Here is a 17,651-nt window from a genome sequence, read left to right on the forward strand (position 1 = left end):
ATCCCATAATACAAACAAATATATTACCCATTGCTCCTTACTAGCAAGAAGCCCTTGATGCATTTTTTTGTCACTTCATTTCTGAACCTGAGCAAGTGGTGTAAGAAATAATGCTTACCAGAAGCTGCAGTGACCCGAGTACCCAGGGTCGTGTTCTGTGCTAGCTGCCTGATTTGCATTTACTGATATTTCTTGTTTGTCTTCAAGAGATGAACTTTTTGTTGCTGTGTTGTTATTTATATACAGAGAACAGTGTAGATCTAAAAGTCATAGGTTTTTCTTAGGGCTTTCACGGAGTTTAAAAGGGGGAAAAGTCAGAGACGCACGCCCTCTTCTGGCTGAAAAGCATTTAGCAGAAGGATCATGCAAACCTACGGGGTTTTCAGGGAGCCTTTGAACACTGTTTGATATGCAGTGCATTATAAATGAATAATCAGAATTATTGTCAAGGTTGGCAGCATTCTTCCCTCTAAGGACAGGGTAAGGTCTGACCTCAGAGAGTTGATCCCAGCCACCTGGCTTTTAAGAAAAGCTCTGGAGTATGTTAGGCAGATGGACCATTACCCAGGTGAGCAAGAAGGTAAGGAAAGAGATGCTGTCAAGAGTCCTATCCTTCTCTGAAACAAATATCAAATCCAGACAAGGGTAAGTTTATTCTGCAGGTTCGGAAGACTTCTTTCTGAGCAGATAGCTGAGAGGAGCCAGCATTTCTTGCTAATTATCGGCTTTCTGTAGAAGAATCTGAAAGAGCTTCAGAGGTTTCCAAATGGCAGCCTGTTATTTTCTGATGAGTATAACTACTCTAATATTTGCTTCCTCGAGATCATCTTAGAATCACTGAGAGCCCACCCCACCTCTGAGGAGCCCGTGCCCAAATAAGGTGGCCCTGCCATTCTCCATCTGGGAAGGAGGTGGAAGGAAGTGACAAAGGAAAGCGCAGACTCTCAGAGACAGAAGGAGCCCAGCAGGACTTTGAAAAAGAAATATTCAGTGCTGGAACGTGCTTCTTACCAAATAGTGTTTTTATTCTCTAGAAAACATGCTTCTTTCCAGCGTGGAAGGCCAGGCTGGCTGCCACTTCTCTTTTCTTTGCCAGCCAACTAGTCATTAGCAAACAATGAGTGACAGGAAGACTGCAAAGGAAGAAGGAAGTGGGCATGCAACGGCACAGGGGAATTATGAGAAGAGTGTCAATGAGGAGAAATTATTCAAGTATCAGGCTGGATGCTGTTCTCTTCCCTGGGAGCTTCAGGGTGAAGAGGAAGGTGAGGTTGAAGGTGAGCTTCAAGGTGAAGAGGAAGGTGAGGAAGCAGAGCTGAGGAGGGCTGGCTCCTGGCCACACAGCTGGGGATGTGCGTACCTGGGGCTGTGTGCCCCTGAGTATGCACACACCCGTCGCAGTGGGTGGAGGAGATTCTTTTCTGTACCTAGCCAATGATAGAAATGCTTGGAGCAAAGATTTCCAGAAAACAGTTTTCATCTGAGTGAAAGCTCTTTGGATGGCAAATATTAGAAATCCTCTTCAACCTAATGAAACAACAGGAATTTATTGGAAAGAATCCTAGAGTGTCTCATAGGCTCCAAGGGCAACAGTGACAACGTGGGCTGAGCTGCTGGTGTATCTGGAGCTGTGAACGAAAAAGCAGCGAAGAAGCCAGGCAGCCACTCTTGCTGCCCGTGTAGCTCTGTTCCCTGGCACCACATGGTGTCTCATCTTTCTGCTGGCTTTTTCTGGACTTTTTCCTTCTCTCTTTCATCTCTGCTTCATGTTTCTATGTCTAAGCCCCACGGACCATGGCCCTGGAGTTTATGTGTCCTCCATTCAAATGACCCATAAAACTGAATAACGTATTGTGTTCTTTCCGATTCCACATTTGCAGGAGAGATGGTTTGCACCATTCTGCACTGGGTTCACCTGTTTCCCAAGCAGCCACAAAAAGAAGGAAGGGGCGTGCACACTACAAACGTGGCCATCAGGACTCACCCCTAAAAGTAGGGAGAAATTTCTGAGACAGGAGGGCAATGGGATGGAAATAAGGTCTAATGATAAACACATTTTCACATGGAACCCTGAAAGACCATAAAATACAGCTAAAGTGATCTATGAAATGCCCAAAAAAATGGGTAGTTTTTTAGAAAAAAAATCATTGGAATTGTGCTTGCTTCTGAAAACTTTTTCAAAGAGACACCAAAGTATGTTCCATACAAGAAAAGATAGCTGATTTGGAAGTTAGAGGATCTGAGAACTATTCCTGGCTCTACCAAACTGGCTTTATGAATAAGTAATATAATCACCTAACATTCTTTTCTCATCTCTAACAAATAGCAGTAGGTACTGTATTTGTGTCATAGGGCTACAGGGGAGGAGAATATACTACTGTACTTACGGGAGAGGTAGGAATTAAGAAGAGTTTGGGGTTCTGTGTCTAATAATTACAAGTCCAGTGGAATTGCTCCACCCACCATCAGCCTTATCTGTAGTACTCTGGAGGAACGGAGCTGTAAATTCATAGTCTTTCCAAGTCAGAGAAGTGCTTACTATTGCTAAGGAAATACAATGAATAATAAAAGCTAGGTTGAGAATGATGTTCTTGGTGGACTAGGAGAGCTCCCACTGATGCCCACTGGATCAGAAATGCGACAGATCAACGACTGGTTTGTTGGGTGTAACCCTTTGTTTAGCAAAGCAATTCAATGAGACTAAAGTGGTGTTTTACTAAGTTGAGTTAAAAGACTGGTTACTCTCACTCCGGGTGTGGAGGGGCAGGGGCAGGTAAAGTCCAGTCTTTTGGCAAGTGTACCTTCCCAAGTTTGTTGTGAAGACCTGATAACGGATATAAAAATGCTTTAAACACCATAAAGCACTACACATATGTAAGTTATCATAATTATGATGATTAGCAATGTCATAAGGGTAAACCACTAAATCAGTCATGCAAATAGCGCATGTACTCAGTATCTCAAAGTTATCAAGCAGAGAGCCTAAAGCAATTGGATCATCTTCCTTGCCTTCTAAGTTCCTTTTCATTCAGCTTTTGTGGGTCTGTACATCTGTAAAACCAGAAGATATATTTGGCTTCAGGCTACTGTTTTCTCAGCTGAATGGAGGAATGCCTTCTTTGATTATTCATATTCCAAATCTGTCACAAAAGGGAAAATGTATGTCCGTCTCTGAGACATATTCCATGCCACCTACCAAGTGTTCCAGAGTAATGTCAAATGAGAGCTGGGATTCTGGTTCCTTCAGTTCCTCCCATCCAGGATAGGGGATATAAATGTTGAAGAGGTGAAAGAGAAAGAGAGCTGGAAGACAGAGGTTAAGATCAGAAAAGGACATAGTCAGAGAAAATGACTCTGTTTTCAGTAGGTCCTCATGAGGCTCAACAGAGATTAAATAAGGGAACAGCAGGGACACCTGGGTGGCTCAGTCAGTTGACCATCTGACTCTTGATTTTGGCTCAAGTCATGATCTTGGGGTTGTGGGTTTGAGCCCTGGCATCTGGCTCCATGTTCAGCAGAGAGTCCACTTGTCCTCCTTGTTCACGTGCTCTCTCTCTCTTTCTGTCTCATATAAATTAAAAACAAAACAAAAACAAAAACCAACAGTCATTCTGGCACCTAGGTGATGCTAGGGACCCTATATTATATCCAAAACAGGTAAGCAGCACATAAGAGCCATTTTCAGAGAGCAACCAATACTACCTGAGATTTTTTTTTAAGATTTTATTTATTTATTCATGACAGACACAGAGAGAGAGAGAGGCCGAGACACAGGTAGAGGGAAAAGCAGGCTCCATGCAGGGAGCCCAACACGGGACTTGATCCCAGGTCTCCAGGATCACACCCTGGGTCAAAGGCAGCGCTAAACCACTGGGCCACTGGGGCTGCCCCTGGGAATTTTTTTTTTTTTAAGTAATCCCTTCACCCAATGTAGAGCTCTAACTTACAAACCCAAGATCAAGAGTCATGTGCTCCACCGACTGAGTCAGTGAGGTGCCACTATAACTTGAGATTTTAGGTCAAAGATAGCTATTTTTGAGCAGTGAACAGACTGGACTCCAAACTAGAAGACTATGGTGGAAGGTTATGGAAGCTTTTCTAGTCAGTTCATGTGGGGTATAAGTAGAGACTGGTAAAGAGTCTTTTTAAATGAGTTTTGTAAAGTGGATCCTTTGACCATATATAAAATTTGTATTTTGTGAAATAAAAGATGATGGAACCTCCAGGACCTATGTCAAGCTTATGCTCAATATTTTTCCTTTCTCTTTTAAACTTCTCACGTCAATCAGTACTTCACTGTTACAAGTGTCATAAAGTGAGGGGGCTAATAGCCACACAAAACCATTAGTTCCATTAGGTTACAGGGGTTACCTATGAAAGATATGACCCTGGCCCCAGGCAACATGCAGTAGAATTGAGGAAATAAAAATATAACAGGAGATAGCCTATATAAGTATTTAGCATACCATATGCCTGGCACAGCATGTGGATTCCAGGAGGATATGCTGTATTATTATGACTGTTATTGTTGATGTAAGGTTACTCTCAGAAGCATAAGAATGATGTTAAGAAACACATCCTCACTGGTTACATGGCCACCATCACCTTCCTCCTAGCCCTTGTGGAGGACCAGGAGGCCTGGCAATGAGCCGGTACCCCAGGGGGATCTCCAGGGACAGAAGAATAGGGGATAGGCATTTGTCTCTGAGCTGTCTGGAGCATGAAGAGTCAGAACGAAGAGACCAAGCCAGAGCCTAAAGAAGTGCCAAGAGTCAGATCTAGGGGAATTAATTAGGGCCAAAAGCCAAGTCCAGACACTTCTGGTGAATGAGAGAAGAAGCCATGGGTCAGGAGCCAGGTGGAGTCAGAGGAGAAAATAAGCCAATTTGGAGCAAATCAAGGAGGATCCTGGGAGGTTGTCCAGAATAGTCCTAGAATAACTTTTTTTTTTTAATCTTTATTTATTTATGATAGCCACAGAGAGAGAGAGGCAGAGACACAGGCAGAGGGAGAAGCAGGCTCCATGCACTGGGAGCCCGATCTGGGATTCGATCCCGGGTCTCCAGGATCTCGCCCTGGGCCAAAGGCAGGTGCCAAACTGCTGCACCACCCAGGGATCCCCACTTTTTTTTTTTTTTTTAGATTTTATTTTATTTATTCATGAGAGACACAGAAAGAGAGAGAGAGGCAGAGACACAGGCAAAGGGAGAAGCAGCTCCATGCAGGGAGCCCGTTGCAGAACTCCATCCAAGGACCCTGGGATCCCGCCCTAAGCTGAAGGCAGATGCTCAACCGATGAGTTACCCAGGCGTCCCTGGAATAACCTTTTATCGGCCCCTGGGCATGACTGTTTAACACTGTAAAGCTGAAAGATCAAGGCCCATGAGCAATACTGTAGGATAGAAAAAAGAAGGAGGAGAGGGAGAAAAAGAAAAAGGTGATGGAACCAAAGAAAAAAATTACAGTTTGTTACTGAGTATGAAGAGGATATACAGCCTGGTAAGGAGGAGGTGGTGAGCATTTGGGGAAGAGACAGTGTTTTCCAGCTCCTAACTGTAAGTTCGTAAATTGAAAACTTAGGAAACCTCTTCCATTAGACTTCTTGTTTGTAACTAGGGCATGCGGGCTGGTAGTTCTGTTTATCTGCATTTCCCAAAAGGATGGCCTTCTATTCAAACTCACTAGATTCATAGTAATGGCCATTCTCGACCTTCTGCCCAAGAAAATGCAACTCTTCCTAAGATAAACAGGAATGATAAATAGAAAAACAATCATATAGAATTATCTTAAAAAATAAAAACTCATGTAATTTCTTATATTTTTTAATTATACTTTTAAATATTAGGGTTACTACTCCTTCCCTTATTTTCCTCATGGCTTCTAGGAATGTAGCTCTTAGCTCTTTTTCGCAGGAGTGGCAGGGAAATGACCAAGCTTGGGGTCAGAAGGCTTTAAATCAAGGTCTAGTTCTATCTAGTTCTGTGACCTTGGGAGGTCCCTTAATGTTTCCAAGTCTATGAAATGAGAGTGATGATACATGTGCTTACTACATAAAGGAGTGAATGTGTGCCGTGGATGAGAATATGTTAAAGAGTGTTATAAAGTATTCAAAGTCTTATACAGGTAATAAACCAACTTTTGAGATCACAGAACTACAATCTGAAGAGAACTTAATACCATCCTAGCAAGTCTTTTAGGATGAAGGACCTTGTCTTAGTCATTTCAGGCTGCTGTAATGAAATATCACACACTTAGTGACTTGTAAACAAACAGGCATTGGTTTCTCACAGTTCTGGGGGCTGGAGGTTCAAGGTCAGGGTGCCAGCATGGTCAGGTTCTAGGGAGGGCCCTCCTCCAGGTTGCAGATAGCCCCCTTCTCGTTGTATCCTCACATGGTGGAAAGAGCAAGAGAACTCTCAAGGGTCTTTTTACAAGGGCACTAATCCCATTCCTAAGGGCTCCACCCTCATGATCTAGTCACCTCCCAAGGCCCCTCCTCCTAATACCATCACATTAGGGGTGAGGATTTCAACATACGAACTTGAGGGGAACACAATCTTCAGTCCATAACAGATATTTTCTTCGAATAAAATTATACATAACAAATAAAAACAAGAGCTATTGTAATACAGAAAGGAAGAGTAGGTACCACATCCCAGATAGATTTATATCACCCTGGGCCCCATCTCCCCAGCCCTACCTCTACACTGGAGAGGGGAGGATGTGGCCTTAGGTATTACTCAATGCACAAATTTTAAACTCACTGATCTCATCCAACTTCCTTAAATTACAGTTGAGGAAACTGAAGTCACAGAGTGGGTTACAATTTATCCTGCTATAAAATATCTTTCTAAAACACCAATTAGCTTACACATGATTAGTACAAAGGGGAATGATGTCAGTAAAATATGGATAAAAACGCATTAGTTTATATGTGTTTTCTTTTAGGCAAGGGGAGCCAGAATATCAAGAAAAAAGGAAAAGCCCTCAACTCAACTGCTGTACAGACAGGAGCACTTTTAGATCTATTAAATAGGGATGCCTGGGTGGCTCAGCGGTTTGGTGCCTGCCTTTGGCCCAGGGCGTGGAGTCCCAGGATCAAGTCTCATGTTGGGCTCCCTGCATGGGGCCTGCTTCTCCCTCTGCCTGTATCTCTGCCCCTCTCTCTCTCTCTCTCTGTATCTCTCATGAATAAATAAATAAAATCTTTAAAAATAAATAAATTAAATTAAATAGATAGATAGATAGATAGATGATAGATAGATAGATAGATAGATAGATAGATAGATAGATAGATAGATGTACCTGTGTGGCCCTCAGCTTGTGGCAGGCTACACTTGCTCTTGTGCCCACCTTCATAGCAGCAGCCCCACCAACTCAGAGTTCCACTGCCATCTATATTATCTCCATGCCCCCAAGCCAGCATTTCCACTCTGTTGTTTTTGTGCTTTACATTCAACATTCCCTGGCCATGTTGAATGCCTGGACTTTGCCAAGAATCTACAAAGGTACTATAGTAGTCAGCTCAGGCTGCCATACCAAAATAACTCAGGCTAGGTGGGTCTTAGACAACAGAAATTAATTTTTTTCACAGCTCTGAAGGCTGGCAGTCCAAGATCAGGGCACCAGCAGAGTTGGTGTCTGGTGAGTCCTGGCTTGCAGATGGCCATCTTCTCACTATGTTCTTATGGAGAAAAAGAATGCAAGCTCTCTGGCATCTATTCCTCTTTTTGTAAGGACACTAGTCCTGTAGCATTAGGGCCTCACTCCTATAACCTTATTTAACCTTAATTACCTCCTTAAAGGCCATACCTCCAAATAGTCACATTGGGGTTTAAGGCTTCAACATATGAAAGGGGGTGGGGTGGGGAGAACTCCCCAGTCCATAACAGTACCAATTATGTTTTTGTTAGCACTGATATTAGTGTCACATCATTTCATTGGTCTGTCCTTCACTTTATATTTCCCAGAGGATTGAAAATATATTTCTGAATGCCCAGTGCTGGTAAAAATATGGAGAAAGGACCACTCCCTTATATTTCTGGTAATAATATAACATTGGCACAACCTTTATGAATGGAAATTTAACAATACAGATTGAAAGTATTCTGCATATCCCTTAACTAAAAATTCTGCATATCCCTTAACTCAGACATTCCATTTCTAGTCACTTATCCTCAAAAACACCAACCTATAGCTTTAGGATATTTACCATAGCATTAGAATTTGGAAAATTTGGAAGTACTCTTAACAATAAGGGACTGATAAATCACTTGATGGAATTCTGTAAAACTATTCATACAATAATGTAGAGCGTGGAACGTGGAAATACGCAACACATAGGTGGATAGAAGTGAATTTAAAATTATGTAAAGGATATCTTATATGATTCCTTTTTTTCTAAAATATCACACTGTATGTTTTAGGTATACTTCGAAGAAAGGTTAAAACATTACCTCTGGGTGTAAGACTAAAGCTGATATTTATTTTATTCTTTTTGTTTCCTCTTATTCTCCACAGTGAAAAAGCAACATATTTATTTTTAAAACTATGTAAATATTTACATCTAGATACATATACTGTATGTACACACACAGTACAAGTGCGCACACTTTTGTGTTTAAATTGTTAGAGGACACACGTTTGTGTTTAAAATGTTAGAGGAATAGGAACCATAAGGTGAATTAGAATGTTTACTTCAAATGATCATGTGCCTCCATCATCCATTTCTTAGAATCTTCTGCATGCTCTGAATTCCCTGGGGAATCTTCTCCTTCTTTCAATTGACAAAGCAACAAAGGCATTACAACAATAACAAAAGTCTTTTTCTAGACAAATAGTCCTTGTTAGACAACCAATCACCCCATCTTTCCTTATTTTTCCATCCTTTCAAAAATCAAGGCAAGAAAAGGGGAACCAACAATACAGCTTACCAGTAACACTTTCTTAACAAAGCATTTTCTGCTGTTCTCCACATGTTCAGTAGCTTGAAAGGCCCAGGAATGTCCATAGGACTGTTCCGTAAGGTGATTTCAAACATGGGCATCATTCTTTTCAAGTAGAGCTAGCATTTCCGTGGGAGACTTGAATAGTTCCTTGAGAGTGGTTCAGGTCTCTGAGCCAAATATGTATTTAGGCACTGTGGTGGAGAGTATTTGCCAATGAGACTATTAATGCCCAGGTACACATGCAGTATGTGTTTTGCTACAAATGTTTTCCCAGTAAACAAGAGTGGAGCCATCAAAAGAAAGAGAATGCTAATTTTAAATCAATTAAATTCAAACAGAAAGGCTTCCTTTGGGTATAGTTGCCTTTTAGTAAGCACACTACTTTTGGAGACTTGTAGTATTTACCCACAAATTGTTTTTGAAGTGTCTGTGGCATTGAGAAGTTGAAGTCAAACTGGTCTCTCCTGCAGCTCCTTCCCAGTCCATGAATTATTGAGGGTAGAATTTAACGGGGCCGGTATTGTTCATCACCCTGCTCTAGACGATATAAATGCATACTCCATTATTGTTGCATGATAGAGCATTCCTGTGTGAGGTTCACAGACATGATAGGGGATGCCTAGGGAATCGGGAATCACATGGTTCTGTGGATCCCTCTTCCAGTCACATTAGGACCACTAGACAGAAGGAAATACATCAAAATCAATTGCTGCCCAGGATATTGGTCTAGAGAGGAGAATGGACTCTGAACGATGGGATCTTTCCAAGCGAGGCATATCCAGCCTCAAACCTCACTTAAGGATGTGCCTCTGGCCCTGAGTGGCCTCTGGGACCACCTGGGAAGGGAGAACTAGCAGAGCTTGAGTCCCTGCCATACCAGTTCAGTCAAAGGGTGGATCATAGTCTCAATCCTACAGAGAGGAAGTTAGTTGGGTCACTTCCATGCAAAGAAATGGCTCCCAGAGATGACGTTCATAGCCTGGCTTCTTAAACAGATCAAAGGTGGTACAAGAATTCCTGCAAACAGTTGCTCACCTTCCAATGCGTGAGTCACTTAACATCCAGTGTTTGGGGTTTAGATTTGCTGTCATTGTTTTTATTGTTGTCTGGGGTGAGTTATTGGATTGAAAGCAATTTGGATATTGTCTCCCTCCACGGGGCTCTGCAGCCAAAAAGAGATTGATGAAAAGCAGAGGTTTGGGGCGAGTGATTCCAATGCAGCTTTTCTCAGAGCAATACAAATGATAAGGCTGTTACTTGGGAAAACAACAGTCCGTAAGAGTGATTTCATTGTCTCTGATGGGGAAGGGCGGGCATAAACATTAAGTATAGTTCATGACATTGGGGAATGACGGATGATAGGATACTACACAGTCTTGTTTCCTCATAAGGATTCCTCAATGTTTGCAAAAGCCATATTTTTGTACGGTTCAGGAAGCAGCAAGACAACTTGGCGGTCATCCTTAACATTGGTACAGTACTTTTTTACCAAACACTTTAATACACATTATCACAGTTTATCCTCAAATTCACACTCCTAGGTAGGAGGGCAAGCACTCCTGTCTCACTAATGAAGAAACTGAGGGTCAGAGACTGGCCTCGTTTTACCCAGCCAAAATGTTCCTTCTTATCTACCACCATACCCACTCATGGCATACAAGTCAGGAGACTAGATGTCCGTTATTTGTTCCTCACCAACTATTTAATGAATATACATTAGATCTCAGTTCCTTTTCTATACTGTAGGATGATTAGTAATCATGTCACAATACATGTTTTAAAATAAGAGACATATGACAGAAACCTGGCAACATTTTTGAAACCAATCAGAATAAATTAGGAGCCACAAGTAATTTTTTGACCTGTTGTGTAAGCTGCACTTGAATCCAGCAAGAATAGCAACTACCAACTGAAAGATGGTCCTCCCACACACTCAGTTTTCGGCCATGGTCTAAAATGTAAGGTGTTCCAACTATGTTCTAAGGGAAAAGAAATCTCATCTTAATCTTGGATTTATGCTTATAAATATTTTTGCTAACATGATTGACAAATAACAACACTAGCTTGCCTTGTAGGGTTGTGTTGGTGACAGCCAAGTATTTCTATGTACATGATGTAATTTAATCCTCATTCCACCCTTGAAGACAGGTAAAGATAAACATTCTTCCCACCTGCCATTGGAGCCTCATTGGGAAGGTGGGCACAGTAAACTGAGAGAGATCAAGGGTCACACGGGGAACATGCATCACACTTGAAGTAAGCAAACTGGGGCTTGAACAGGAGGACCATCTCCTCGTATAACCTCTGAATCTCCCTGAGCTCCAGGGGAAAACTTAATGAACCTTCAAGATAGGCCAGTTACTTACCTGCACTTTCTCAGTCCCATATCCACTTTTCTCCATTTAGCTCTGTGAAGCTAGAGCTAGGAACCTATGGCCCATGGTTCAAGCCCCCTTGCCCGTGACTTCCTATCGGTTTCTACCAGTAGGAAGACCAGGCCCACAATCAGAGGGTGAGAACAGAGGAGAAACTGTTCTCTCTGGGTTGGCCAGCATCTCTGGAGGTAGCCTCTTCCTTTTGTGATTCTAGCTCCTCCAGTGGCTTCTCTCCATGGTTCTAGTCCAATAACAAGTGGGCTCCAGGAGTCCACCACCTTGATCTCTCCTTTTTACTCCCAGCCACGGAAGTAGGACTGGTTCCTGAAGCTACTTGTTTTTGGGAATGACCTCTTCTTGTTAATTATTTCTCCAGCACCTTATCCTCTTGTTTGCTTTTATAACCCATCAAAAATATATGTAACCAATTTCTTGTATGAAACTTCTTTGAAATATCTAAAATGGGCTCTGTTTTCTTAAATCCATCCTGACCAATACAGAGAAGAACCTAGCACAAGAACTGCCACATAGTTAATGTGTTAACATCAAACAATTAAAAAGGAAAAGACTTGCCAGTGTTATATGTTGGGAACTGCAACACAACTGTCCCAGTGCCCTGTCATTGGAGCTTTGTACTAGGTGTGATAGCTATATGAGAATTGTCTCCAATAACAGAATGCTTCCAGATACCCAGAAGTTTAAGATTTTTTTAATGACGCATGCACCAATTTAATGTAATTTCCAAAACAAGGATGATAAAAATACTGACCTACCTCATAGAGCTGGTTGGAACAACTAATTAGCTCTCATAAAAACACTTCAACCACCTAAAGTACCTCATAAAAGTTTATTATGAGTAGTAATGCTAATAGTTAAACATATAATGATGGGCATCAAATGGGCACGCTCCACAAGCTGATGGTATTTTAAATTCTCTTTACATCTCACCGTTGTTTAGCAGTTCATACGTTGAGAGCTCTTCACAGCTGTAAATTAGTTAATCCCCATGACACTCACTCCTGAGAGATAGGTCAGTATTATTTTCTATTACTATGGCAACAAATCCTATGTAAATGCCCAATGATAGAAGTTGGAGATGAGAGACAAGAAAGGTTAAGTGACTTGTTCAAGGCCACACATCAAATAGGTGGCAGGATCAGCTTTAAAATGCAGAGGTGCTGACCCCACAGCACACTCCAGTCCACCTGGTCAGCACTAAGGGGATCATTGACGTTCGTTTGCTTAGAAACTCAGTGAAACAGAAAATATCAATATGGTCTCTATCCTGGAACAAAATAGGAACAATTATAGTTTACGGGCATATAATTAAATGACTATACTTTGTTAGCCCATCAATGACAGGCAGTAACAGGAAGAGCAGTATGAATTCTAAAGACAGACCTTTCAAATTCATACCCCAGCTCAGCCTCTGATACATACCTACTGCACAAACTTGGTCATGCAACGTGACTGCTCTGATCCTCAGTTTCAGGGCCTAATAGTAGCAAAATGAAGCTAATAATGGATCTACTTCACATGGTTACTGTGAGGATTAAATGTAAAGCACTTAGAAATAGAGCCAAGTAGATAATAAGCATTCAGTCATCATCAGTTGTATTAGATAGATCCTATTACACAGGAAATATTTTTGCCTTCCAACAATGTTGCATGGAGGACAGAGATGCTTAAGACACAGACCCTGTCCTCAATTGAGTTTTGTACAATGTGTAACTTGCCAAACAATATCAGGGGACATCTCCCTATATGGGACCGTTAATTGTTCAAGCAAGGCCACACATTGCAAAGCAAATGATGTAATTCCTCAGTTTTCTGATAAGGAGTGCTCCTTCTGCTCCTTTTCTCACCTGTCCTTGGGTTTCCATTTTCAATTAATAAACTTTATTTACACTTCTATAAAAAGGCAGAACACAAGTAAACTATCACTAAAAGATTTCACATGTTAAAGAGAGTGCCGTGGTTGTTCAAGGTAGCAGGATCAGTTCTGGCTGAAGTGTGTAGGCAAGAATTTTGTCTTTTTTTTTTTTTTTTTTTAAGAATTTTGTCTTAAAAGATAAGTCTGTTTTTAAAACCCAAAGATGGCTGTGCCAGTTGCTGGGGAAGGCCAGGTGGGTGGGTCTAGGGAATGAGTGGGGCAGACATGAACAATGAAATAGCAAATCTTAGCAAAGGAAGAATGGAAGGATGGTTATTGAATACCTTTATGATCCAGCAACTATGTTGGCACCTTACATTACTTAAAAAGGTCACATAACTGGTAAGTGACCCTGCTGAGACCCAAATCAATTCACCTATTCCAAGTGTGAGATGATGCAAAATGAACCATCATTGACGTTAAGAGTGGAGAGCATGACACAAAGGGGAACTTTTGTGAGATTACTCTGGGCATAGTATTTAGAGAGGATTCAACAGGTAGTCTGGGAAAAGCCAGATAGATTTTTAGAATGCAAAGAAGGATAAAAGCTGGAATAGAATGGCGATGTGGAACTGGAAGGGGGAGCTGCCCAGTGGCTCAGTTCTAGCTGTGTAGTAGAACCACCTGGAGATAGTCTTAAAACTACTAATGTGTAAACTCACTGACTATTGTAGACACAGTAGGTGGGAATCAAAGGATACCATTTAAAACTGACACTAAAAAGAAACCAAATAGAGTTAATTAAAAACAGGGGGCTCAGGGCATTTGTTTTTTATAATGATGAAAATAGATATCATAAAATTTACCATCTTACATATGTTTAAGTGTACACTTCAATAGTGTTAAGTATATTTACCTTGTTGTGAAACAGATTTGTGGAACCCTTTCATCTCGCAGAACTGAAATTCCATAGCTACTAAGCAACAACTGGCCAGCCCCTGGTAATCACCATTCTACATGCTACATCTATGAATTTGGCCGTTTTACATACCTCAGGTAAGTGAAATCATATAGTACTTGTCCTTTTGTCACTGGATTGTTTCACCTGGCATAATGCCTCAGAGTTCATTTATACTACAGCACGTAACATAACTTTATGTTTTTAAGGCAACATAATAGTATTCTGTTGTATGTCATATATACCACATTTTGTTCATCCATTTAGTAGTTGGATATTTGGGTTGTTTTCACCTCTCAGCTACTGTGAATAGTGCTGCCATGAATATGGTTCTGTAAATATCTCTTCAAGAGCCCTGCTTTTGATTCTTGTGTTTATATACTCAGGAGTGGAATTTCTGGATCACATGGTAGTTCAATTTTTAATTTTTTTAATAACTTCCATACTGTTTCCATAGCAATTGCACCATTTTACAATCCCACAAACAATGCACAAAGGCTGCAACTTCTCCATATCCCCACCAACACTTAGAATGTTCTGGGTTTTTAATAGTACCCACCCAAAAGGGTGGGACTATGGGCATTTTTAAAGGTATAAATACAAGATAATTTCCAAAACAAAAATATTTATCATACTAAATACCAAAAAAAAAATTGAAAGGAATGAAAACAAATTGTATAGAGAAACATAGCAAATGTAACATAAATGTAATAATAACATAAAATAACATGACAGAATTGGCACCACCAGCTTTGTCAGTAAATATGTATAATGTTTAATTCACTTGCTGAAAGATTCTCTATCTGGCTCACAAAGCAAGACCCAACTATTCAAGAAATACAATACAAGTAATTCACAAAGGTTAAAATAAGGGAATGGGCAAAGCTTTTCTAGGCAAAAGGAAACAGTGAAAAGCAAGGTTGCACTCTTGATATCCCATATATTCCGGGAGGAGGGGAGGGACCCAAACTGCATTGGGTCTCTGTTAAATTCCTGATTTAGGTAATGGCATTGTGGTTATAAAAGAGAATATTCTTAGTTTTAGGAAGTACATACTAAAGGACTTTTAGGGATGAAGGACTCTCAAAAGGTTCAGAAAAAAATCAGAGAAGAATAAAATGTGCAAAATGTGTAAATAATTGGTAAACCAAGACTCTTTGGAGTTCTTTGTAGCTTCTTTCAACTTTTCTATGATTTGGAGATTTTAGCAAAACAAAAAGTTTAAAAAAATTAATCATAATACACAGATCTAACGCCCTAGAACTTCTAATTCTTTTAGCAGCAAAATCAAGCCAAGACTATGGTATTTTTTTAAAACCAGCTAATTCTAATATGCATTCAGAGTTGAGAGCCAATGCAACAGTCAATCCATGGCACCTAATTACTTAACTGGCTGTATGTGGTAACAAAAAAGGAGACATGAAGGAAGACTGTGGTAGGCAGAGAAATGGCCCCTAAAGATATCCAAGTCCTTGTCCCAGAACCTATGAGTGTTCTCTGTTTGGCAGAAGGGACTTTGCAGACATGATTAACTTAAGAGTCTTAAAATGGGGCGATTATCCTAGATTATCTAGGGAGGCCCTCAATGTAGTCACAGTGTCCTTGTAAGAGGAAGGCAGAGGGAGATTTGACTACTGAAGAAGAGGTCGATGTGGATGTGATCATGGAAGCAGGAGGTTGGCATGACATAGCCATGAGTCAAGGAATGACCTGCAGCCACAAGAAACTAGAAGAGCCAAGGAACAGATTCTCTCCTGGATCGTCTTGTAGGAACCAGCCTCTGATTTTACACCTTGAGTTTAGCCCTACAAAACTCATTTCAGACTTTTGGCCTCCCAAAGTGTCAGAGAATAATAAACTTGTGTTATGCCCTGGGTCTGGGTAATTTGTTACAGCAGCAACGGAACAAACATGGTGCCATGAACAGAAGCATGACCTATTCAAGAGGATGAGTTTTTTATCCATTCATTTCTGGACTCCTAAAAAGAAATGGGAAAGTGGATAATCAGTGGATGAGACATTCCAAACAGATTTCTGGAAGATGAAAAGCAGAAGGAGACATGCTGATAGAAAATACAGATACAGGGAATCACATCCCCAAACATTTGATCTAGGAGTTGTAGAGATCTGCCCAGAGCATCTCTTGTAAGCCTCCAAGCATAGAGCTGGCACTTAAGACAGCAGGGCATGGTAAAACACTGGGCTGGCAAGAGGATTCTTTGAATATCTATGTACAGAACAATTGTATTAGGGAGTGCCATCTCCCCCTTCTCCCCTCTTGCTACACACAGCCCAACATTTATCCCTGAAAAAACTTCTGGTGGGCTCTTATTTAAGAAAACTGAATAAATAGTGTTCAGGAGAACCCAAGAGTCTGTGTTGGATGTTTTTACCCAGAGATATGTTCTCCTCATTTTGACCTAAGGTGAAGGTCCCGGCCTACTTACTCCAAAGCAAAACCTGCTAGTGATGGACCCCATCCTGGACACTGTGATTAAGCAGAAGACCTTCCTGTTTAGGGCAGAGGAAATCTGTATCACCTACTTAGTCCTTTTCTTTTAAATATGAATGGGCAATGAGTCCATTAGAAACTTCAGGGGAAAAAGGGCAACAGAAGCAGCAATCAAAAGATATTTGAGAAATTCATGGCTTAACTGTGAAGCATTCTACAACTTCAAGCAACCATAGCAATGTAAGGCAAGAGAAACCTTTTGACCTTGAAGCTACAACCATTGTATCTTGAGTAGCCCAGAGGATATTTCACTGCACTCATAAAGGAAGAAATGCAATCCTAACCTACAACTCGACTTTGCAGTGAGCAATATTCACATAGTTATAATAATGTCAGTGCTGTTCTTTGATTTTCAATCTATAGCAAAAGCTCATAAAAGTTAATTATTGTTTCAGAACAGATGTAAATGTTAACTATCTTAAAAATGTAAAAGCCAGAAGACGTGGCTGAGATGAGGTGGGAGTTAGCAAGGGAGGGGTAAAATAGAGAAATGTAATAAAGAGGATAATGTGGGAGTCAGAGAGATGTAACACCTAATATCACAAAGTTATCTAATAAAATAACTCAAAAGTAAACAACATAGAGATCAAACACAGCAGAAGTAGAAAGGTAGAAAGGTGGGGTATAATACGAATGAGCTAAGTCTTGGTCTTTCATGGCTGAGAGTCATCATATATTGCCTAAAGCTAAAAAAAAATCAAGAAATGGAAGTATATTATTTAAAGGTATGGAAGTAATTATTAGAAGGCTTGAACTCAAAGAGATTGTTTCCGGAGACTGGACTAGGATAGAGAAAGAAAAGTTGAAAGATTGTTGCTTTTCATCATAAATTCTTCTGTGTGATTTTTCTTTTCACCACATGGATATATTTCTCTAATAACATGAGTTTTAAAATGATAAGTTACCAAGGACATCATGGTAGATCCTCAATTACTGTCAGCCTAGTATTATTTACTGTATGATTATCTTATATTGCCCTGGGGCC

General features: G+C 40.7%; 1 long non-coding RNA gene across 44 annotated transcripts in view; it reads left to right on the plus strand.

Annotated features, from left to right (window-relative positions):
• LOC112660539 (uncharacterized) overlaps positions 1-17,651 on the plus strand; it is a 270,043-nt gene that overhangs the window by 164,504 nt on the left and 87,888 nt on the right. For 36 of the 44 annotated variants that reach the window (XR_007406630.1, XR_007406653.1, XR_007406657.1 and 33 more), the window contains one exon: positions 14,128-14,252. This is a non-coding gene — a long non-coding RNA (uncharacterized LOC112660539). Of the gene's footprint in view, positions 1-1,880; positions 1,993-14,127; positions 14,253-17,651 lie in introns of all 44 variants that reach the window. The other 8 variants (XR_004813520.2, XR_004813527.2, XR_007406668.1 and 5 more) reach the window with 2 other exon arrangements.

This window comes from Canis lupus, chromosome 2 (assembly GCF_003254725.2).
Source record: "Canis lupus dingo isolate Sandy chromosome 2, ASM325472v2, whole genome shotgun sequence".
Classification (NCBI taxonomy): Eukaryota; Metazoa; Chordata; class Mammalia; order Carnivora; family Canidae; genus Canis; species Canis lupus.